Genomic DNA, 24,642 nt, shown 5'->3' with positions numbered 1-24,642 from the left:
ATTCCAAATACATCCATTTAATTTTAAAAGATTTAATCACATTTCACCGACATCTATTGAATGAAATAAATTATCCCTACACATGAAGGCTTCCTGAAAGTTGATTTTGGGGATGAGCAGGAGCAGAGAGGAAATACTCTAGAATGTGAGGGCTGTAAGAAAACTTTGAGCTCACAGAATCTTGTCCACAGTTGGCATGTGCATGCACCTGGGCCGACCCTCCAGCCCAGCATCAGCATCATGGGAGACAGCATCATGGGAGACAGCATGATGGCCTGCCTTTGAGACACTCCAGTGTGGCCCCAGGCACCTTGTCTACCCCGCTGTCTAGGCAGCTGCTAACCAATAGACCTGCGGCAGCAGTGAGGTGAAATCTGCTATCTTTGTTCTTACATAACACCAAGGGCAGCTGTGGGATTACCTGCTGGCCCTCTACTCTGGTAAATTTCTACTCTGAAATTTACCTGGGCCCCCATTCAGGGTTGATTGGTCTACAGTGGGCACCTCACTTAATCCAGGAGACCACGAGAGCAAGTCAGCGAGTCTCTCTGGTGGCTGAAGCTATGGCACAGAAAACTCAGGAGGTGCCTGGGCTCTGCTTTTCCACCAGGCTGGGGGATGACCCCTCATTTGTTCAACTCTCCTTTGGTTTCCACGACACCACGGTAACCATCTGTTAAGTTATCTTTCTGAGGAATGAGTGTGACTTGACTTCTCTCATTTGTGAGCCTGGAGTCGTAACTGATACACAGGGCCAGCTTCATGGGTCTGAGACCTGGGCCTTCACACGAGGCCTGTCCTTACAAAGGCACTGTGCTTGGTTTAATGTTCTGCTGTCGCCATCTTGAAATCCTTAATTTTCGCATAGGGGGCCGTGCATTTTTACCTTGTATTGAGCCCCACAAATTGTGTAGCGGGTCTTACGAATATACCTTTGTTTCATAAGACGAGGTAATTGAGACCGCGATGAGGTCAGTAATTCATCTAAAGTCACAGAGCTGGGTACAGCATCCACGTTCAGTCCGGTGACGTCCAAGTTGGGACCGAGAAACTGACACAAACAGGCGACGAGGGGGAGAGGGAAATAATTTTTATTTCTGTCACTTTTTCCATGACGCAGAAGCTCCCTAACCCCAAATCTTAATGACCACTGTTTTGCTTCTCAGTTTCCCACAAATAAGCAGGAGAAAGGGTAGGTAGAAAAAGGCTGGCTGGTGTCACAGACCAATTGTTCTGAGAGAAGGAAACATTTGCCATGTTGCCAAAGCCGACCTCATTTCCCAATTTCCCAAAGACCCAATTTCCCCAGCTGCTTTGTTGACATAGCAACAGTGAATTCTGAAAGGGTTGTTATAATATTAATATGTATTTCATGGTGGGCTTGCCCTGTGTTCTTCCCTAACCTTGTGAGCCAGGCCTGAAAAGAGGGGCTGTTGGCATCTGGCCACTGAAAACAAGAAACCTGAGGCCCAATTCTCTGAGTGGGGTGAGAAGTAAGTGAGGAGCAGGTGTCTCCCTCAGCGCATTCAGACAACTGGAGGAAAGGTGGGGTACCCCAGCCCCCAGGCTCCTCAGCCTGCCCGAGTGGAGGTGCTGACTCTGGAGATATTTTAAGTTAAAGCTGCACCTTGGGATACATTTCCTTCCTCCTACTACTCAGGGTGTTAAATGTAGCACCTGTGAGCCATTGTGTAGAAAATCAATTATACCTTGGGCCCAGTGATAAGAATTCATCCCCCCCAGCTCAATTTTCAAAAGGCTTCAAAAGGCCTCCCACCTCTTTCCTTTTTTCCAATGCAAATGAGCAACACTCAGGAAATTTGCATGCCAAATTCCAACTAGGGTTTCAAGCGAGTAAATGGTCATATTTATTAGTAATAGCGGTAGTAGAGGAGTACGAGGTATTTAATAAGCGTATGTTCAATGCGTAGCATTTTGGGAGCACTTAACAGTTTTCAAAGCTTCCTCCCCCCCTGTACATCATCTATTTGATTCTTAAGCAAGCAAACAAACCTAAACGCCCCGTGATGAGGGGTAGAGGGGGATTTAGTGTCCTCATTTCTGAAGAAAAGAAGGCAGGAGAAAGCTTTTTATCTCGCCCAATGTCACACGGCTGATTCCTGACTATCAGAGTTGGGGTGAGAAGTTGAGGGTGACTCCAGCTGCCACTGTGTCACCGCTGTACCATTGCTGCATGGTATTTCAGAAGGGACAGATGGACAAAACGGAAGTTGTACCGAGTGACTGCAGGAAAGTGCAATTAGTAACAGCTAAGATGTACTAAAGACTTAGTATGCGTCTGTCATGGATATTAACTCATTTGATTATTCCAATGAAACTTTTTAGTTTGAGATGATTGTAGATTCACATGTCACTGTCTGAAATAAGAGAGAGCCTGGGCATCCTTTATCCAGTTTCTCCCAGCAGTCGTATCTTACAAGAGCAATGTCAGAACCAGGATACTGACAGTGATACGGTCAAGATACACGGTATTTCCATCACCCCTGGGTCCCTCGTGTTGTCCCTCTATAGACACACCTACTTCCCTCTCACCCCATCTCCTCCGTAACCCCTAGCAGCCACTAGTCTGTTCTCCGTTTCTATACATTTGTCATTAATATGAATGGAATCATGCAGCACAGAATCTTTTGTGGGCTTTTTTTTCCCCCACTCAGCATAATTTTATGGAGGTTCATCCAGATCGTTTCATGTGTCAGTAGTTCATGTTCCTTTAGTGCCGAGGACCATCCTGTGGTATGGATGTGCCATTTTTTTACCCACTCACCTGGTAAAGGATATCTGGGTGGTTTCCTTTTGCCTGTTAGAAATAAAGCTTCTGTAAACATTCCTGTACAGGTTTGTGTGTGAATGTAAGTCTTCATTTCTCTGGGATAAATGCCCAGGAGTAATTATTGGGTTGTATGATTGTTGCACGTTTAATTTCTTAAGCAATTGCCAGACTGTTTTACATTCCCACGAGGAATGCACGAGCGATCTAGTTTTTCCACGTCCTCACCCACAATGGGTTTGTCACTATTTTTTATGTTAGTCTTTCTGCTAGGTGTGTACCCATGTTTCATTGTAGTTTGATTTTACATTTCCCTAATGAGGTTGAACATATTTTCATGTGCTTCTTACAGTTTCTACCTACTTTGGGATGAAATGTCTCTTCACAGCTTTTGCTCATTTTCCATTGGATTTTTTTTTTTACTCTTGAGTTTTGAGTTTTATATATTGTAGATTACTAGTCTTTATTAGTACACACCTTGAGATATTTTTTCCCAGTCTGTAGCTTTGCTTTTCATTGTGTTCACGGGCTTTTTTGTTTTGCTTTTGCAGAGCAAACTTTTCAATGTTGAGAAAGTCCAATTTATCTATTTTTCCTTCTATGGGTCATGCTTTTGGTGTCAGCTGTAAGAACTTGCTAGCCCTAGATCCTCAAGCTTTTTTTCCTTATGTTTGTTTCTAAAGGTCTTATAGCTTTCCATTTTCCATTTAAGGCTACAATCTGTTTTGAGTGCATTTTTGTATATGATGCAAGACGAAGGGAGGTCTTCCCCCACCGCCCGGGGCCCCACACCCAAAGGATGTCCAATTGCTTCAGCACCGGAAACTTGAAAAAGCCATTTTCCTCTGTTCAGTTTCTTTCGCAGCCTTGTCAAAATTCCATTGGGTGTATCTGTGTGAGTCTGTTTCTCGGTTCTCTGTTCTGTCTTGTTTGCTTTTTAACAACCTCTTGCAATAGATGCTACTGTTACGTCCACTTCACAGATGAATAAACTGAAGTGCAGAGAGTGGAGGCAAGTTTTCTATCATCCAATATTTGCCACGGTAAGTGGCAAGCAATGAACACTAGCAAAGACTTCTGCATATAAAGAGAGACAACTATATTAAAAACAGGCTCAGTTATGTTAAAAGTTATCCTATAAGGAGTCAAATCAGAAAAAAGTGTCCGTGCTTCCTTTGGAGATATCCTCATCCAGCTTATCAGAAAAGCACCAACAAACAAAATAACTAATTGTAGACACAATAAAGTGCCTGCAGACTGGATTTATCATTCTATTAGGCTCAATAAACGTCACTTTGTTTTCCCTAACAAGCTAAGGAGAACTGTTATTTGTTCCATAAAGTTACGATCAGGTGAAGAAAAAAACAATATCAATGGGGGGCCCTTTACCTGTTGACAGATTGCAGTGATGTGAAACCTGGCACTGGGTCGTGATTACTTGGGATGCTTTAGAAAAATCCAGATTCCAGCACCACATACTACAGCTATTCAAGCAGAATCTCCAAACTTGAGCTGCTTCTATGTATATATTTATTTATATATTTATATTTATCCATTTATTTACCTTTTTTCCCCCTGTTTGTGCAAGGTTTTAAAATTCTCTAAGGAATTTATTTATTTACTTTAAAGTTTATTTATTTATTTTGAGAGAGAGCAAGTGGGGAAGGGGCAGAGAGAATTCCAAGCAGGCTCTGCACTGTCAGTGCAGAGCCTGATGTAGGACTTGAACTCATGAACTGCAAGATCCTGACCTGAGATGACGTCTGATGCTCAACCGATGACTGAGGGCTGCCCCTCTCTAAAGAATTTTAATGCAGCTGGTCACTGGATGGGCAAGAGGGTTAAAAGAAGTTTTCAAAAATGAGGCCGACACTACCTTTTAGAGTAGGCGAGTCCCATTTTGAGAAATTGAGGGGACACGAAAAACCCTTTACAGTGTCCTAGGTTTGGTTTTATAGCAAAAAAGAGTTTCCAAAAGTTGCCCACCCACTTGTTTCTTATATCCAGGACTGGGTGTGATCACTAGCCATGTAACTGAGTTTTAATTAATAGAGATCGCTCTGCAGGGTTGAAAAGCATATTTTATGGGCTCTCAAGTATTCAGTTGTGAAGTCCAAATCAACCCTGATGTAAAAAAAATCTGTATCTCCCAATTTGAATTGTTTAAGCAGATGGGACTTTTCAGGTAGAGGGTGGTGATGTGTTCAGGTGAGATTCTAACACAGGTTACTGGAATTGTCATTCTTTTCTCTTATAATCAAATAAAAAAAATTGAGTAATCAATACATGGTCAACCCAGAATGACCTGCTCTCTGATTTCTGTGTCATTTGCCAAGAGTCTCAAAGGTTTATATTTGTTGTCTTCTTAATATTCAAACCACCTGGGGTAGATTTATGGTTCAGTCCCCAACATCCATCCTGTTTTAGATCAGCCTAATCTTACAACACTGCTCATCACTCTCCCACCTCCTTGCAAGCTATTCATCAGTACTGAGCACAGTGACAGAGACATTCCAGCACCCTCCCTATTTGGTTCTACAGTCCATCCCTAAGGCATAGGAAGATCACGCTTCTCCATCCACTTGCAAATGGATGGGGCCATATAACTAATGGGCCATGAACCAACGTGACAAGTATCATTCCAGGGTTCAACATTAGATTGTTGCACAAGGCCTTCCACCACTCTCTTCCTCTGACACAGCAACTGTGAAAGAATGTTTGGACATGCAGGTACCACAAGATTTCTGAGCCAACCCAAGGAGATGACCATCCTGGAAAGTCTCTGGACTCACGGCAGACTTTGCATGAAGCAAAAAGTAAACGTTTGCTGTGTGAAACCAGCGAGATTTGGGGGTCCTCCTTCCCTCTCTCCCTCCTTTTCTTCCTTATTCCCTTCCTTCCTTCCTTCCTTCCTTCCTCTCTTTCTTTTAGAGAAAGGCAGACTGCCACATGCAGCACCTCATTTGGAGGTATCTGGAATCTCAGAAGCTTGACTGACCCTACCTTCTACAACTGGACCTCTAGAGCTTGTTTGGAGGTTCTAGCAGAGGAGTTATCCAAATACCATTGACTGAAGAAATATCCTCCTCTACTGGCGAAGGTTGCCCTCTCGCACAGGTGAGTGGGCAGCTTTGGGAGGGACACACATGGAGCCATAAGGGAGGAAGGCGACACCCACCTAGGCAGCCAGATCAGCCAAATCAACCTTGGCCATCAATGGGGTGACAGATGTCACAGCCAGCTCGTCCTCATATCCTGGGGATTATTTCTTACTGGAGCATAATTTAGCTCAAGCTAAGGCCCTCTTCTAGATATGAGATACAAGATAAAATCAGATGGGATGGGGGAGCGTTGGGAAATGTTTCTTTTCTCCTAAAAGGAACCACTAGATGAGGTAGTCTCTCTTTTTCCTCTGGATTATGGGGTCTGGGTGTGAAGCTTGGGACTGACTGCTACAACTTTCTCACTCCCAAAGGTGAAGCCAACACTTAACATGGTGGAGAAAAGAAAACTTGGGTCCTTGATGACATCTTTGAGCTGCTGACTCAACCTGCCCGGGAAATGTACCTCTTTTCTTTCTGTTATGTGAGAGAATAAATTTCTTATTGTTCAAGTTGGTTTGATCTGGAGTTTCTGTTACTTGCAACCAAAAGCATCCTAACCGATAAGTCATGGCTGATCGCAAGACAATATTAAACTTACTTAAGTCTGCTACAACTACTGCTTTTGTTGCAGACATTGCTAAGAGCTTAATTTCTCATTTAAATGGGGAACTAAATTTAAAATAAGATGATGTACAAACTTGCGATTGTTTCAAATGTTTTATAGTAAGTAAGGCTTTAAGACTCCACTTAAGCTACTGAGAGAATCTGCCTTCCAGCTGCAGGAACAAAGATGCTGAGCCTTCCTGGCTACAGAGGGGTGTGTGATCACTCTCACTACATTCTCCCACAGAGGTCCTGCCTCCCCTCCTGCTGGGCTCAGCATCACCACAAGTGGAATATACAGGTCGCAGAGAAAAATCATCACAGTTGCACAGGAAGTGCAGAGAGAGGGTAACGGAATTTGAACAGAGCTTGCTGGCACCCTGAGATGCCTTTCAAGATGAGTTTCTCTTCTTGGTGCCAAGATGGCTTGGTCTTTTACTATAGGGATCCAGGTAAAATATGGGGATTATGAGCCTTGTCACCCCAGCTCTGAGTGATCCTAAAAACTCATAGAAGACCTGAAGTTTTTGATATGACTGCCTTATCCCCTGGAGGAATCTCTGAAGGGAAGTCTATGCAGATCCAAATTATATCTAAAAGATCACCCAGGAAGGCAGAAAAAAGGGATCAAGTTGGGGTCAGTTCTCAGTGGCTACAAAACAAGAGGCTCCAGAATGATGACAGGGGGAGAGTCACAGGAATGACAAAAGCATTCCTTGTGTGTGTGCGCATGAGCATTTTTCCCCCTGAAATGTCCCTTAATTCTGTTAGATTATTTTATATTATATCGCGTTTGTATTTGGGGGGATGTAGATGTGGTTTAGGTAGAGTGAATAACTATGATAAGTGTTAGGGAACAACCATGGTTCTCTTGCATTCACTCATTCATTTATTCTTCCATCCATCAAGAATACGTTTTTTTGGGGCGCCTGGGTGGCGCAGTCGGTTAAGCGTCTGACTTCAGCCAGGTCACGATCTCGCGGTCTGTGAGTTCGAGCCCCGAGTCAGGCTCTGGGCTGATGGCTCAGAGCCTGGAGCCTGTTTCCAATTCTGTGTCTCCCTCTCTCTCTGCCCCTCCCCCGTTCACGCTGTGTCTCTCTCTGTCCCAAAAATAAATAAACGTTGAAAAAATTAAAAAAAAAAAAAAAAAAAAAAAAAAGAAGACGTTTATTAAGGGAGCCTGAGTGGCTCAGTTGGTTAAGCATCCAACTCTTGGTTTTGGTCAGGTCATGATCTCCTGGTTTGTGAGTTCGAGCCCCACATTGGGCTGTGTGGTGTGGAGCCTGCTTGGGATTCTTTCTCTCCCATCTCTCTCTCTCTGCCCCTACCCCGCTTGCTCTCTCTTTCAAAATAAATAAATAAATAAATAAATAAATAAATAAATCTAAACAAGAAGAAAGAAAGAGAAAGAAAGAAAGAGAAAGGAAGAATATGTTTATTAAGCACCAACTTCATGCCAGATTTGGTGCTGGGCACATGGAGACAGAGGAAATGCCGTCCCTGAATTCGGTGTGTTGGGAGACAAACATAAGCAGGCCATGACAATCAAACATGACAAAAGCCATAAGCGATTATGCCTAGATAACAATGGGAAGGGAGAGGAGGAGCACTGTCTCTCAACAAATACCCCACAGCCCAGAGATTCTACCTGTGGACATGTATTGTCTTAGATTAAGAGGGTCTTAAGAAGTCCTCTGTTAGAAAGGATGTTTTGCCTTGGGTTCTCTCAAAACGGAAGGTCTGAGATGAGGGTCTATGTGCAGGTAGTTTATTTTGAGAGGTAAACCCCAGGATCTAGAGTGGGGGGACCAGGAAACAAAACAAGGAGGAAGGGAAAGGCAATCCAGGGGTGCATTTGGGAAGTGGCTACCACTGTGGTCACATGGGTCAGTCCCTCAGGCGGAGCTTCTGAGGAACACGGGAGAGGGGAGAGGGAGAGTGAAAGGCACGGGAGAGGGGAGTTTTACCCATGGGCTCTTGTCTCCATTGGTCAAAGTTGGAGTGTTGACTCCAGCACACCTCCAGGTCTGTGCGTGTATGTGTGTGTGTGCCCACGCGGACATGCATGTGTGTGGGCATGGCTGGGCTGGCTCCCACTGGCGGTGGGGTGGGGGAAGCCCTGAGGCAGGAGGAAAGGGGCTGCCAGGCTACATCTGGGTACAGGTGTTGCCACAATAACAGCTGGAACTAAAAGGTGGCCTGAGTCCACATGGGAAAGGGCACCAAATCTGTCTGGCGTAAAGGAAATGTTATCTGTGGGGAAGAAGTCACTATTACTTACGTTAGGCCAGTGCCAATGGCTGAATGCATATATTCAATTCTAATGAAGCTTTCCTGGAGCTTTCTACTAGGGTACCAGGTTGCTCGTTCAGGGTCTGCCAAAAAAATGGAACAGGGGACAGGTAAAGCTTGATAAGTCAGTGGAAGGAGAACAGTTTGGGAGCAGTGAGTGGTGGTAGGGAGGGGAGACCCATGAGGCTGCTTAGGTCCCAACTGCCTGAGAAAAGCATAGCCAGAAGCCTGGGGTCCCCCATGGAAAGCAGGAGAAGGTGCCCCAAGCACATCTCTCCAATCACTCAGCACTCCCTCTAAGAAGAGTTCAGATGAAGACACCTAAAGAGAGGAGGGCACTGGGGGTTTCAAGAAGAGGTAGGCTGACAAGTTTTAGAGAGGGCTGAGAAGGCTGCATCCTTAGCATACTTTCTGAACTAACACCATGTTGCAAAACCAGGCCATTACACATGCTTGAAACGTAAGACATATTTCCCCAGAAGGCAAGGCCAGTTTCTCTAAAGGTTGGTCACGATGAATAGCCTTCTCATTGCTTCACCAAACTTGGGTTTCATTGGAATTGAGTTACTCCATTGCTGCTTCGAACATACAATACTCCTCAGCTGGGAGCCAACATATCACCTCTGTGGCCATAACTGCACTATAATGGAATAACTGTCAGAACCACTAGGCATCAGTTTTGATTCCTCTTTCCTTATTGGTGTTGGAAAACACCTTAGATGTGTTTAAAAATAAATGCCCTCGTGTTTTATCTCAGAAGGCTAAACATAGCCTGGAATTTCTCCAGCAACCTGGGCCCCCACATACCCCACCTGGTTTGTTTTTTGCATGTGGAAACCTATAGTTTCAATGATCCATACGCATGGCTGTAATTCCCAAACCAGGAGACGCTAAAAGAGAGAAATTTATCCACAAATAAGCAACCAGAGTTTCAAATCTCCTACACTGTAGATATGTTTATTAACTAGAGCTACTGTTTCTCAAATGCTTGCTTTGGGCCAGGCCCGTACGACTTACACTCATCACATTTGGCTCTCCCAACGACAGCATGAAGTAGGGTTAGTTTCCCTATCAAGGAAATTCGATAAAGTAACTTGCCAAGATCACCCAGCTTGAAGGGGAAGAGCCAGAACTCACACTTGGGTCTGAATCTGAAGCCCAGGTTTTGGATACTGAGTTGGGAAAAACTGATTTTTATAAACAAGAATAAAAATACGACCATGAAAACACATTCTCTCCAAAGGGATAGAGTTGCGACGTTTCTAATGGTTTGTCATAACTGCTCCAGGTTAGAGATGTTACCCTTTCTCCTCCCTGGTTATTCTTCTACAAAACTAGGCCACCCAGCCACTCCCTTTGCCAGCCAATTGGGCATACACACTCCTGCTAATTGTGCCGAGTTATTTAGGCTCTTTTTTTGAGGCAGAGGGAGTGGTAGGGCGAGTTGGCCATAAAACATCTTCCTTCCATGAGGAATATTCCTCTCTGGGGCTGAAGACTATTCTTGGCTACTCAGAGCTGAGACATAGTAAGGTCCCTGAGCTGAGAGACTTTTCCTTCCTTTTTGACTAAGGGATGTTTACTTGCATCCCATGGTGCTGAAAGGAGAGTGCACTGGGTAGATGGGCTGTCGATTTTGACTCTCCTCTAGGGTTAGGCTCTGGGATGACTGATTTGCCTCTCTTTATTACAGAGACTTCCTCTTTCACACACACGGATGCCTACTGAACCCTTCAGAGGCCACTTGTCAAGTAAAATGAGGCACTTGAAAACAACTGAATGAACCACCTCCCTCTATTTTCAAATTTAAATCAATTCTTTCATTTTGCCCTTGCTCGGGGTGGGTGACTTAAGCGTTTTAAACGCACACCTTTTCTCCACTGTGCCCTCTTATCTGCTTTTGGTGCCTTTCACCTCCTTCTTGTGAAGCAGAATCAATATTCTGTTAGTCTCTGTCATTTGGATGTTACTTTGGGCAAACGGTAGGGTTTTTGTTGCTGTCGTTGTTAGTTCAAATAACATCAGGAACTCTGCTGTCCACACAAAATCAACAACCACGAGAAACCAGAAGTGGATTACTACCGAAATCCTTTTTGTTCTAAATTGTAATCAACTATATTGGATGCGAGGTTTGTCCATTTTAAAAATTTAATAATGGGTTTTGGTCCTCCTGGTTCTATAAAAAGGGCATTTATAAATATTAATATGGAATGCCACGGAAAGAACAATACATAACAATAATGAGAATCACAAAATCCCATCACATTTGACACTGTCATATCACCAGCTTAAGGATTAGCAGGTTAACCTTAGAGTTAAAAATATTGCTTCATGATTAAAAAAAAAAAATCTCAGCATTAAAAAAGCTCCTTGTTGCATTATACATTCCTTTTGCCTTCCTTATTTTTCTTCAGGTTATGGGATCACTGCTTCGATTAACATTTTTGGGGAGAGTGGGCTTAGGGGAAGGATGGTGGGTTGAGTTATCTGCATTCTTTCTTGCCCACATCGTGCTCAGCTGGCTTTTGTATGATGCTAACCCCTGACACTGCTTGAGTCAAAGGCCTGGCGACTAATACCCCCATTTTAGTGGTGGTTGGTTTTTTTTTTTTTTTTTATCCACCCAAAGCACCATTTTAAATGATAAAGTTACCCAAGGTGTCAGTTTTCACCAGTATTTCTAAATACATCTAGTAAAAATGCAGCAATTTCATAGAAAATCCAAGCTATTGAGATCTAATCGCGGCTTAGGCTGTGGCTTTATTCAAATCTGGATCACCAATATGGCTTAAGATGTAAATGAAGTGCAGAGAGAAATAAAGCAAGACAATCTGCGATGGCCTTTCTCTCTGCTATTTGATGCCCAGCCCTTATCAGTCAATTACTGCTGCTAAACTTCAGTGACAGCCTTGGTGTAACAGCCCCAGTAGCTGCTGTCCTCCTTCAGCCCGAGCCAAACAAAACACACTTTCAGTAGCCTTAATATGAAACGGAAAAAAGGTCAAAATAGACGGGCTTTGCCAAATAAATCCCGAAGATCCATTCTAATTTCCACCCATGGATCTTTTAAGTCGTCCTGGATGCTCTTTATGATACGTTGATCCACACTTAGTTTCATTAAAACTTTGTGACTTGGTATTTTTCAACCTGATAGCTTCACTAAACTAGTTCTCAGAGTGTTCGCTAAGCCGCTATGCATAAAACTACTTTGCTGTCATGGTGGCTTCTAATATCACCTAAATGCAGGCAGCAGCCGTTCTGGAAATGAACCTGATCTACATACATTCCATCTGAGCTTGGGAATTACTTTGCTTTTGCTTTTACTGGATGTCTTAGAAGGAAGAGGTGCTGGCCTCTACAGCCCCCACCCTAAGCTGTCCTGAAACTGAATGCTAAATTATCTACCACCCCCTATTTGTTCTGGAAGCAATCTACACAGAACACGACTTTTATCTGCTAAGGTTTCCAACTGGGATTAACAGATGCTAAAACATTTGGGGAGGAGGGAGAGAAGGAGGGGCCCAGAGAAGAGAAAAGAATGAAAATTAAGGTCTCTTCCAACAATGGCATGGCAAATGCAGACTAAGCTTAAGAAGCAAGGGGTTTCTCAGAGGGGTGCACCATGAACCTGGCTTCACTGGCATGAATTTTAAAATGGTGAAAGGAAAAGAAAACACGCTCTGGGCTCTCGGCCACCTTGGGCATCCCTCCTGATTAGTGCCACCTCGGCTTCCCTCTGCATTCTGACATCTGACGGAAGCCTTCATTCTTTATCAATTGCTGTGGTCACTTACACGTCACTGCAGTCAACAGAACTATTGGCAAAGGGTGTCGAAAGAGGAGGAGATCATTTTTCTAGGGGAAAAAGGGATTAAACATAAAATAAATAAATCAACCAGGTAGGATAACAGATTCCTGGCTCCAGGGGAATGTGTAGTTATCCTGTGTTCAGGTAGCACGGTGTCCCCCAAAGTTCCACCCACGACAACAAGAGGGCAGCCTTGCTCAGCGGCCACTTGTTGGCGTAAGGTGGGGGGGACCCAGTCCTCACTTGAGTTGACCTTGTCTTCTTCCCTCAGCTTTGTCTCAGGCTGTGGAAGGCATGGGCTAAGATTTGACATCGGGCCTGCATTTACATTTTGTACATTGTCAGCCTTTGCAACGAAATCAACTTGGGTTGGAAACCTGACTCTCTGGGCAGCTAGTTTCTCTGACTCTCGACTGCTTCATCTCTAAACCGAGACGGTAACAGAGCCCTCTGCTAGAGTAGATCAGATGAGATGATTTGTGTAAGCACCTAGCCTGGTGGCCGGCACCTGCCTGATGCTTCGTAACTGACAGGTTATGTCATGAAAGTTGTTATTGTCCTGTGACGGCTCTGCACATATGGACAACTGGGCCGAGCATGACTGTCCGTGGGGCCCTACTGAAGAAAACAAACACATCCTGAGGCATAAACTTCACTTTGCTCCTGTTGTTGAAAGCCACTCAAGATAACCACACTGCTTCTGGATGCCCACCCCTCCCCTCCCGCCCCTGTTACTGGGGAGCTGAGGATATGTAATTCTACACCCTACCCCCTCCCTACCCCATCGCCAGATGGTGGTGGGAGAAGGATATGACAACCACAGGCAGGCTTCCATCCCCAGGAATACCGGGACAAAGTGAAAAGGCCTTTAGGGGAACTCTTAGAGCACAGCATTGTGGGCTCTGCTAGGGGACCCTAGCACTGCCTGCTTCTCCTGTTTGCTCTCTCCCTGGGGCATTTCCCAAGATGGCCACGGCTGATCTGCTTACAAGACCCCAGCCGACCCAACCTTACCGAGAATGCTCAGTTCTGCTTTCTTTGTTGCGAATCTATAACCTCCGGGAACCTGGTTCTGAAAAGTGAAGCCTTGTGAAGAAAGACTGATGGATGCAAAGCCAGAGGAGTGGAGGACGAATCGGCCACGGGGTGTGTTTCCTACAATCCGGAAGAATCGAGTTTGGAGGCATGGCTTCAGGCTTCCAGAAAAGTGTGCGATCACCTTTACTGACGCGTGAGGAATGAGTCAGTCACCTCCTTATCGATGGCATCAAAAAGTTTCTGAGGACCTGGGGTGCTGGTAGAGGCATCCTTCGAAGAGGAGTAGGTGGAAAGAGCATTGGACAGAGGGATCACGGACCCCTGTCCTTGCTCTGCCACAGAATCATTGGTTTCACCTCTCCCAACAGTAGTGTCCGCATCTTGAAAACAAGGGATTACCTCTGAAGGGTAAGATTACATAGAGAGCTTTCACTCCTCACTCTGAACACCACTAGTCATTAAAAAAAAAAAAAAAAAAATATATATATATATATATACTTTTACAACATAAACTTTTTTTTTAAGAAAATGAGGCTTGAACTCAATGACCCTGAGATCAAGAGTCACATGCTCTTCCAAATGAGCCAGCCAGGCACCCCTACAATATAAACTTCCCATTGAAAATGAAACTAAAGTAAAAGGCGAGGCCTAGATGTCCTATGAGGGTTAAATGGTACGTATGGATTGCAGAGTAAAGGCACAATCTGGGACAGCTGAGGGAGACATCTGAACTCTTCTCATGCTCGGGCAAGATAGAGTCTGGAACATTACCACCAAGGTCATCTGGTGAAACTGGGCCTATAAAACCCAGTTCCGACTGAGACCCACTTCTCACAAGTTGGATAATCGTTTGACCAACTCCGCCCCTCCCTTCAGTCTGCTGTTCCTTGCAAACACTCCATGGCACCATGAACTGAGATTTGGGAGGGAAGGGGAACGATAGGGCTGTAGCTGCCCTACAGTCTCTCTTGGCTTGGAAAATGGCCTCCATTGCTCAAGCTGAGTTTACAGGATGATCGTTCAAGGTGAGGGTTTGTTTGCACTTTGCCAAGAGTGACCCTGCTTCCCACAAGCTTCAGTCTATATACAGAGGCCATGGGTCTAACACCCTGTGATGAGCCTTTTCTGGCCCAGGGTAATCTTCCTGGGTCCCCCTGCCCTTCTCCCCTCTTCATGCTCATGCCCTTTCACTAAAAGACCACCTAATGGCTTAGACCAGTCCTTCTGCACATCAGACCTGGCTGCATAACAGAAGCACCTGGGTAGTGACTTAATAACATAGATTCCTGAGTCCCACCCCAGGAGGCTCTGGGTCAGTAGGTCTGAGTGGAACCCAGCCATCTGCATTTATTATGAAGTATTCCAGGTATTCTGATATCACCAGGCCAGTATACTGGTTTCTTTACCATTACCAGATGGTTTCTTTAGGGCATCCCAGGTGCACTGGTCTGGGCCTGAAAACACAGTCACCCGTGGACAAACCATCTGGACAGGTGAGCCTGAAGACTAATCCCAACCTGCCAACACACCGCACACAGGTGGGTATTGGTGATGGGAACTCCACTCGGGCCACCGATGTTTTGACTATACAGAGTACCTCTCCCCTTCCCCTCCCCAGCGCGCTGCTCCCCCGCTCTTTTCCCCTCCGCCCAAGGGCAAGTTAACGCATGCACGGATGGAACAGACCTCTGAAAACAAGCTCTGCACGAAGCACCCTTGGCTTTGAAGAATCCAGTCCAATTTGCCACCAGTATCTAGGCTGGCTTTTGATTATGTTGATGATGAAGACTGTAAACAAAACCGCCTTTCTCTACTAATTAATTCCCTTCGAAGAACTCTAAAGATCTTTAATTACACAGTTTGAAAAGCAGCGGTTACCGGATCGGGTTGATGGGCCTGTGCACTCCTCTCTCTGCCCACCTGAACGAAGTATTTTCTTGTTTTCTCTGCTTCCCACACCTAGGATGGGCTGGCAGTAAATCCTGTCAACTAAACGCCTGACAAAAGTGCTCTGATGTCAAGTATAAAGAATGCCACCTACAGCTTAATGTCTGAAAAAAAACCCCAAGGGCTGCAAACAATGAAGGTTTTTGTCTTCTTAATGCCCAGTATGCAATCGAGTGGAAATGCTACTTCCATCCGCAATTTACAAATGAAATTAAAGTTGTTGAAAGACACAGGGTAAACCAGAAGCCTTTGTTTCTTTGCAGAACAGGAAAAATTTAAACCACTAAATGTTTTAGCAGATTTACTAAATTTCCAATTAAATCATGAAATCTATTATTGCAGAGCTCGGAGAGGGCAGTGTGCCTTTGCGCATGCGTGCTTCCTCGCTCCCCCCCCCCACCCCTCCGCCACCCCCGCCAACACTCACATATGATATCAGCAAACCAAACTCTGTCCCCCATAAACAGCCTCATTCTGTTCTACCTGCGGGGAATTTGGGGTGCAGAGAGAGGCACACAAGCTTGAAGGGGACTGGGGCCGGCTGGGCAGTGTTTTGGGGCACGATCTAGGCCAGTTTGCCCCAAGTGAGCGTTTCAGGGCCCCCAGCTGGTGGAGGCAGTCTGGCTGGAACAGGAAGGCACCAGGAGCTCATTCGTGGGGAGGGAGTCAGATCTGCTATACAAGAGCACCCTCTGCCAGTTGGCACGGAGGGCTGGCTGGAGAGGCCTGTGGCCCAGAGGTAGGGGAAAGGGCACAGGACCCTGAGCGAACAAAGCCAGCAGGGCTGGGGACCAGGCAGGAGAGAGATTCTATCTTCCAAACTAGACAGAACAACTCACCTCTGGAACAATAGCTAGTGCAGGCAGGGTGGATGCTGATTTTCCAAGGGCTCTCCACGTTAATCCGCCCCACCAAATCCAGCCGCTAGGAGCCTGAATGGTCCTCCAGACACCCATTCAGTAGAAAATGACGGGTGATTTTTGCCCTTGTCTCCCGAGATCTCTGGTGAGCACCGCTGCTCTGGCTGACATGTGTTTGTAAAGATAAAGCACTAGGCTACTTTGGGGGCCCTCCCAGGCTATTACAAAGAGCAAGTGGTGCCAACTCGGGCTCTGCATGGCTTTTTAGAATTGAGCTGTTAATTTTTTTTTTTTTTATACACACCTCTCTTTGAAAAGGATTTGAAGCAACTTACAATAAAGGCAAACACAATAAGTTCATTCAACTAAAATTAGAAAAGCAAAGCTTTTTTTCCATAGAAAGGAGAAAGAAGCAAGCATTGACTGTCAACTGTAATAGAGTTACTGTGATTTAGCTTCAGATTAGGTACTGAGCTTCCTGGCAGCCAGGGCAAAAAAAGGATACCCAATTAGATAATCCATACAACCTACCGGAACGAAGGAGGTATGCCTTTTTTTCTGGCCTTAAGTCTATTTTAGGGGACTTTGTATAGGAACTCTAAAAGCATCATAGCATGTGTTTGATCATCTTTTCATACAGTAAATGCAGAGGCAATTCTGATACAGCTATTTCTTGCTATAATCTTTGGCACTTGTCAGAGGCCTTACGACTCAATCAAGACTCAATAATGATAAATCTCGGTGGGAGGAAACAAAGTGGAAATGGGGAGTAGCTAGACAAATGTCATTCAAATTTTGGCTCCTGAGTATTTCATGCACTTACTGATTCACTTGATATTTCTTAAGAACCTACTAAATGTCACGTTCCAATGTGGGGGACAGAGCAATAAACAAGCAGGCAAGGTCTTACTCCCAGGGTATGACCTAACCTTTCAGTTAGGTATAACTAACAAAAAACTCAGTATCCTCAGAGGGGCAGATGGATAGCAGGCAAGCTTCCTTTAGCTTAGTTGCCGAATAAGGGCAGTTGTAACGGCTGGGATGCTTTCAGATGTAACTGTCAGAAATCCCACCTCAAACTGCCTTAAACAATGAAGAGAGGTGGTTTCTTTGATTTCTTTGAGCTCAGCGATGCTCTGTCTATGCTATACCATCTTCACTGTTGGCCCCATCTTTGGGCTGACAGCAATATGGCTATTCAAGTTCTGGGAGCCACAGAGATAGGACAACCTTCAGAACAAGTCAGGAGACTATTTCTTCTTGTGACTTTTGCTTAGGATGGAGGACATTTTTTCCAGCCCCTGTACCCACCCCATTCAGCAGACTCTCTCTTTTGTCTCATTGGCCAGAGTTGGCCCATGTGCCCATTTCTGACCCAGTCCTGGTGAGGCAGGTGAGGTCACCCTTAGACCAATCAGGCCACCCCTGGAGTTTGGGCTAGGGTTGGCTTTCCTTGTAATACTCGGTCAGGTGGGAAAGCAGGATACTTGAACAAAATTGGGATTGTTTGGGGCAGGAAAACAGGCAGGGGATAAATGGATGCTGAGGCAGGCAGTTAACATTGCCATTTTGGTCTTTCAATGTTACTTCCCTAGCATATCAAGATTAGTGTAGGTGAATAGTAAACAAGGCTGTTGGAAGGTCTGTCTGCTTGGCATCCTTCAGAAAAGAAGATCCTTACCATTTACCTTATTTCTTGAGCTGGACTAACCATTCCCCATATCTTCTGCCACTTCCTCAGTTTAGGTCTTTATTCCACTCATACACATTAAAAAAAAAACCCTCCTAACTGGTTTTCCTACCTTCATTTTACTCAAATCGAATCTGTCTTCCATACTCTTGGAACAATCTTCTTAAACATAAATGTATGATATCACTCTCCTCCTTAGCAAATTCTTTCACTTTCTATCACGAACAATATAATGTTAACACTCTTTGCACTAGCACACAAAATTGAACTATTTAGGTATGCATTTAACAAATATATACAAGATCTATAAGAAAGAAACTAAAACCACTCTGGTACAAGAAATCAAATACGATTTGATTTTTCAATAGAGAGCTATCCCATGCTCATGGATAGGAAGACTCCATATTGTTAAGTTGTCAGTTCTTCCCAACTTCATCTATAGACTTAATGCAATCCCAATCAAAATCCCAGGAAGTGATTTTGTGAATACTAACAGATTTATTATAAAGTTTATATGAAAGGCAAAAGACCCAGAAGAGCCAACACAGTATTGAAGAATGAAGTTGGAGGACTAATACTACCTGACTTCCACATTTACCATAAAGCTATAGTAGATTGAGACGGGGTGGTATTGGCATGAGGCTAGGCAATAAATCAACGGAACAGAATGGACCCACAGAAATAGACTCATACAAATATAGTCAACTGATCTTTGACAAAGGAGCAGAAGCAAAACACAGGACAGTCTTTTCAATAAATGGTGCTGGAACAAATAGATATCCACGTGCAAAAAAAGAAAAAATGGATCTAGACACAGCTTTATGTCATTCACAAAAATTAACTGAAAATAGATCACTGTCCTAAGTGTAAAATGCAAAACTATGGAACTTTTAGAAGATAACATAGGAGACAATCTAGGTGACCTTGGGTTGGGTGGTGACTTTTTAAAAAAATTTTTTTTAATGTTTATTTATTTTGGAGACAGAGAGACAGAGAGTGAGTGGGGGAGGGGCAGAGAGAGGCTTCAGGCTCTGAACCATCAGCACAGAACCTGATGTGGGGCTCGAACCCACGAATTGCGAGATCATGACCTGAGCTGAAGTCGGATGCTCAACCGACAGAGCCACTCAGGCGCCCCTGGGTGATGACTTTTTAGATACAACACCAAAAGTGTGATTATGAAAGAAAAAATTAATAAGTTAAACTTCATTAAAGTTAAAACTTCTCCACAAAACACATTGTTAAATAGACTGGGATAAATTTGTAAAATACATATCTGGTAAAGGATTTGTATCCAAAATACATAAAAAAACACTTAAAACTCAACAATAGAAAAACATCTAGTTTGCCTAAAAAATGGGCAAAAGTTCTGAATAGACACCTCACCAAAGAAGATGTGCAGATGGCAAACACACATATGAAAAGATGATCAACATCATATGCCATCACAGAATAAACAAGCTACCACTGGGGCACCTGGGTGGTTCAGTCCGTTAAGCATCTGACTTCGGCTCAGGTCATGATCTTGTGGTTTGTGGGTTTGAGCCCCGCATCGGGCTCTCTGCTGACAGCTCAGAGCCTGGAGCCTATTTCAGATTCTGTTTCTGCCTCTCTCTCTGCCCCTCCTCTGCTCGCACTCTGTCTCTCTCCCCCCACCTCTCTCAAAAATAAACATTAAGAAAATAATAAAACATAAAAAACGAGCTACCCTACACACCTATTAGAATAGCTAACCACTGACAACATGAAATGCTGGCAAGAATGTGGAGCAACAGAAACTCTCATTCATTACTGGTGAGAATGCAAACTGGTATAGCTGCTTTGGAAGACAGTTTGGCAATTTCTTACAAAGCTAAACAAAGTTTTGCTACATAATTCAGCACCTGGGCTCCTTGATACTTGCCCACGCGAATAGTCCCATGTGAGTCGTGTGCTCATTCTACAGGGTAGGAAGTGATGCTCCGGGAAATTCAGGAATTTGGGTAAGGTTGCTAGAAAATGGCGGAGTCGCTATTCAAACTTGGGTCTTTGGAAGAACAGAATTCATAACATCTGCTGGTGGCTTCATCAGAGCCTAGAAAGTAGCCTGATAGGGAGTTCGTTTCAGAATGGAGGCTGGTCTGCCTGAAAAGCCAAGCTGAAGTCTACTAGGGTCTGTCTATAAAGAGAAGGATAGAAAAGATTCTCCAACCCCATGAATAAATGGGGGCACTGGACCGCTGGACCCAGTCTCCTCAAAACCTTAGTGTGACAGGGGAGGGCGTTGTTAGTTTTCGCACTACTGCATTGTCTCTGCCTAGTATAGTGTCTGGCCCACAACAGGTGCACTTTAAATACCTGCTGACCAAATAAAAATAAATAATATTTTCTTTTATTTTTTTAAATGTTTATTTATTTTTGAGAGACAGAGAGAGAGAGAGAACATGCGGGGACACACACACACACACACACACACACACACGTGCAAGCCGGGGAGGGGCACAGGGGGGCGAGCAGAGACTCTGAAGCAGTCTCTGCGCTGAGCCCACTGTGGGACTTGAACTCCCAAACAGCGAGATTATGACCTGAGCCAAAGTCGGACACTCAACCAACTGAGCCACCCAGGGGCCCCAATAATATTTTATTTTCTAATATTTATTAAGTACTTACCTTTTTAAAGACGCTTTTACCTGCACTGTATCTGATGTGCGCATTAGCCCCAAGGATAGTGTTGAACAGAATTCACAGCTCTCATGCTATGATGAAGGAGTCGGGACCAGAATCCCAGTCTCCTCATGCCCATGACAGGGCACGTTCCCTGTGTCTCAGAGCCACCCTTGAAGAAGCAAAGGCTCAGTGAGTAGAAAAGGCCAAGGGACGGAGGCTAACATTTACTAAGCACTTGTTATTGTATTATGCAACTTAACATTCACACAATCCTGTAGAGGTAGTTATCAGTATTTCCACTTTAGAGATGAGAAAACTGAGGCTCATTGGAAGTCATCACTTGCCTAAGGTCACAAAATTAATAGGTGCCAAAGTCTGGATTCAAATTCTACTGGGCTCCAAACCTCATCCATGTTCGTTATTGGACCCGGAAACTGGCTCTCTGCTATTTAAATAAGAATGAGGTAGTGGTAATGCCTGTGGCTCAGTGGGTTCAGTTGAGGGTTGCTGATCTGATGCAGCGGCCGGCAAAGGGAGGGGCCAATTCACTGCCCGCTCAGGCTTTGTGCTGCTCAGCTTACACCTGTGGCTTTGAACCCACTTCTGGAAGCCGGCCTTTCAAGAGGAACACTGCCTTTTAACCCCATGGCCCCAGAGGTCACCACGATGATGGGTGGTATGAACCTGCAGAGACTACTTTTTTTGGGCGGGGGGTGTGAAGAGATTAGTTGTGTCTAACCCGGACAAGACTGGGGGAGGCCATGAGTTTGGTAAAACATGGAAAGTACTATCAGAAGAGGAGTAATGGATTCACCCAATGTGCTCAAGACCGACATATAAGGAAGCAAACTTCAGTTTAGAGAGAAAAGAGTGCTTCCGAATTAGGGAGAAAGTGAAGATCAATTCTTTTTTTTTTTTTTTTTTTTAGGAAGGAAAGAGCTTGACGTATTTTTTAAATGTTTATTATATATTTTTAAGAGAGAGAGAGAGAGAGAGAGCACATGTGGGGGAGGGGCAGAGAAAGAGGGAGACAGGGGATCCAGAGCAGGCTCTGCGCTGACAGCAGAAAGCCCAATGCGGGGCTAGAACTCACAAACCGTCATCAGTTCTAAGTTAACAGGGCCTCAGAGGCTACTGCACGCCCCGGCTGGCAGGGGAGGGGTAAAGAGGGCCTTGCAGCCCTACAGCAGCTGGGGAGTCTCTGTTCAGTACCCTGGGAGGTGGTTAGGACAGAGACTCCAGGGGCTGTCTGCGAATGGGGAAGTGCTACGCCATCTCCAAGACGCCCCTTCAGGTCTGGGCTGAGACATCCTAAAGGGGGAAGCGGGCTGTAGGAGGGCACAGGGCTCTCACTATACATTTAGCACCTGGTTGTCATCAAGGGGGCCAGATACTATCGGGTGGCCCTGAGAACAGACGGAAAGGGGAGGCCCTTCCACTCCCCATATGTTTCTCTGCCCTCATGCAGCCCCTAACCTCCCCTATTAAAGTTCAGATTCCCGAGGGTGGAACAGAAGAGCCTTCAGTAGATGGCCTCAACCTACCATTCCACGTTTTCTCCCTGTTACTCAGCCCTCACTCCTACTTGTGAGGTACACAGACCTACTTATTCCCCAAACACACCACATTCCTTCAAGTCTCCATGCCTTTGCCCATGCTGTTCTCCCTGCTTGAGACACCGTAACCTTTCACCAAGGGGCTTGGTGAGCCCCTTATCATCCGGATCTCGCCCTCCTCTGGAAAGCCTGCCATTTCCTTTAAATCTGTGATGGTGCTCTCACACAGACTCCATGGCAGCCCAGGCTCACCCCAAGGGTAGCATTTCTCGCATCGCAATTGACCCGTTGACCCACCTGTTTCTAGTCCTCAGCTGGAAACTCCTCGGGGGCAAGACTACCAGGTTTCCACTAAGCGCCCAGCCATAATGGGTCAACCCCACGTTAGTTGTGTGACAAGTGGGTGCTGAAAGAAAACACTGTTTGTTCAGTAAATATGTAAACAAAATATTCACAATTCAAGTCACTGTATTTAAGTTTAATTGTAGGAGTTCAGAAACGGGTTTGGGAAGAAGACATGGAAGCTTCACGGGGCGGGGGTGGGTGGGGGGGGGTACGTTAGGTAAGTGATGAAGCGGTTGAGAAAGGGAGGGTTGAGGAGAAGGAGTAGAATTAGACTCCAGAGTGGAGAGTCCATCCTGGAGAGAGATGGGAACACCCTGCACACGTTGGGTTTGGAGCCCCTGGATCCCTGGCTGAGGACTTTGGGCTTCATCTTACCGGCAGGGCTTGGAAAGAGGAGGGACATCATGACAATGTCATGTGAGGAGGCTGAGTCTGGAGTCTTGCAGGATCACTCGGAGGTGGGGAGGCTGGTTGGGAGCTACAGCAAATCGAACCACATACGGCTTGGATGAGGTGAGGATAATCAAAATGGTGACGCTAGCGTCCTCTGGTAGGCTGCATTATTGCCTCCATTCTTCACCTCCTCCCCACCCCCATAGCAGAAATACCCATTCACAGCCTTGCCGTGGCCTCATGAGGGCAGAGCGTCCCCGCCTCCCCTCTTGACTTTGAGCTTGGCCAAGTGACTTGCTTTCACCTGTGGGATGTTAGCAAATGGGATGTCAGCAAAGGCCAGAAACGTGCTTGTGGGTTGGGCTTTCTCTGTTGGCTTCTGCCATTGCCACGAGAGGAACACACTCTGCTGGGCCCAGAGAGATGAGATACTTTGAAGAGCCCGGAACCGAGGCCAGCTGTACCCAACCTAGACCGGCCGAACTCCGATCTAATTACAGATGTGTAAGCAAGAACCGCATCCTTGCTGTCATGAGCTGCCGCTCATCTCCAGGCCACCCCTCCTCCACTTTCTTTACCTGTTCTCCCCGCCACGTCAGGCACCGCAGTCTCTCAGCTGTGTCCACAAATTTCTCTTTGCTCGCTCCTTCTCCTCCGCCCTGAAGCCGGCCCTGTTCTGTCCAATCATTACATTGACGCCTGGCCCTCCTCCAGGAATCGGCCTGTTTCTCCTTCTCAGCCTGATTTCCTGGAGACCTGTCCGTACCAGCTGCTCAACCCCCCTGCCCCACCCCTCCACACTGAAACTGGGTGGGTGCCTCTACCGTCTGGTGAAGCTGCTGTCCTTGGACTGCTTCTTCTCAGTCGTACTTGACCACGGACCACTTCCTCCCTGCCGGGCTCGCCCGCCTTGGTCGTCTGATGCCACACGGACTGCTGCCTCCCAGTCTCCTTCCAGGGCACCACTTTCTCTGCTTTTCTTTTATGTTCCCTGGGGCTCCTCTTCTGCTACTCTCCCCCCTGCAAGTGGGAGATCACAGGCACTCCGGAGGCGGCTTCGTGCGCCCTCTATCTGTCAGTGGCCTCCAATCCTCATCTTCAGCCCAGAACCCGCTCCTGAGTGCCAGACTCATGAATCCAGATGCCTAATGGAATCTCATTCCTTTATTCAACAAACATCTGACTGAAGACTCCTATCTGCCAGACACTGTTGTAGGTGCTGGATACACAGTAGTGAAAAAAAACCCGACAAAAAGCCCTGCCCTCATGGAGCATCTATTTCACTAGAGTAGGGGAAGTCAGACAATAAACAAAGAAGCAAAATAAATAGTATGTTAGAGCCACTGGAAGGCGATGAACAGAGGAGGTATGTCATCTGCCCATGTTTTTAAAGACTCACCCTGGGGCGCCTGGGTGACTCAGTCGGTTGAGTGTCTGACTCGTGATCTCAGCTCAGGTCATGATCCCAGGTCATGGGATCGAGCCCACATCGGCCTCTGCACTGAGTGTGGAGCCTGCTTAAGATCCTCTCTCTCTCTCTCTCTCTCTCCCTCTGCCTCTCTTCCCCACTCA

General features: G+C 45.6%; 1 long non-coding RNA gene across 9 annotated transcripts in view; it reads right to left on the bottom strand.

Annotated features, from left to right (window-relative positions):
• Nucleotides 1-24,642, bottom strand: part of LOC125167633 (uncharacterized) — a 29,124-nt gene that overhangs the window by 2,144 nt on the left and 2,338 nt on the right. For 2 of the 9 annotated variants that reach the window (XR_007152856.1, XR_007152855.1), the window contains exons 1-6: nucleotides 22,630-24,558; nucleotides 20,780-20,945; nucleotides 13,610-14,034; nucleotides 8,777-8,870; nucleotides 2,786-3,865; nucleotides 933-1,051 (exon numbers count right to left, since the gene is read on the bottom strand). This is a non-coding gene — a long non-coding RNA (uncharacterized LOC125167633). Of the gene's footprint in view, nucleotides 1-932; nucleotides 1,052-2,665; nucleotides 3,866-8,776; nucleotides 8,871-13,609; nucleotides 14,035-20,779; nucleotides 20,946-22,629; nucleotides 24,559-24,642 lie in introns of those variants that run through there. The other 7 variants (XR_007152857.1, XR_007152858.1, XR_007152852.1 and 4 more) reach the window with 6 other exon arrangements.

Source organism: Prionailurus viverrinus, chromosome B3 (assembly GCF_022837055.1).
Source record: "Prionailurus viverrinus isolate Anna chromosome B3, UM_Priviv_1.0, whole genome shotgun sequence".
NCBI classification, from domain to species: domain Eukaryota; kingdom Metazoa; phylum Chordata; class Mammalia; order Carnivora; family Felidae; genus Prionailurus; species Prionailurus viverrinus.
Note: the sequence above shows the minus strand (reverse complement) of the source record. Positions and strands in the feature narration are given on the sequence as shown.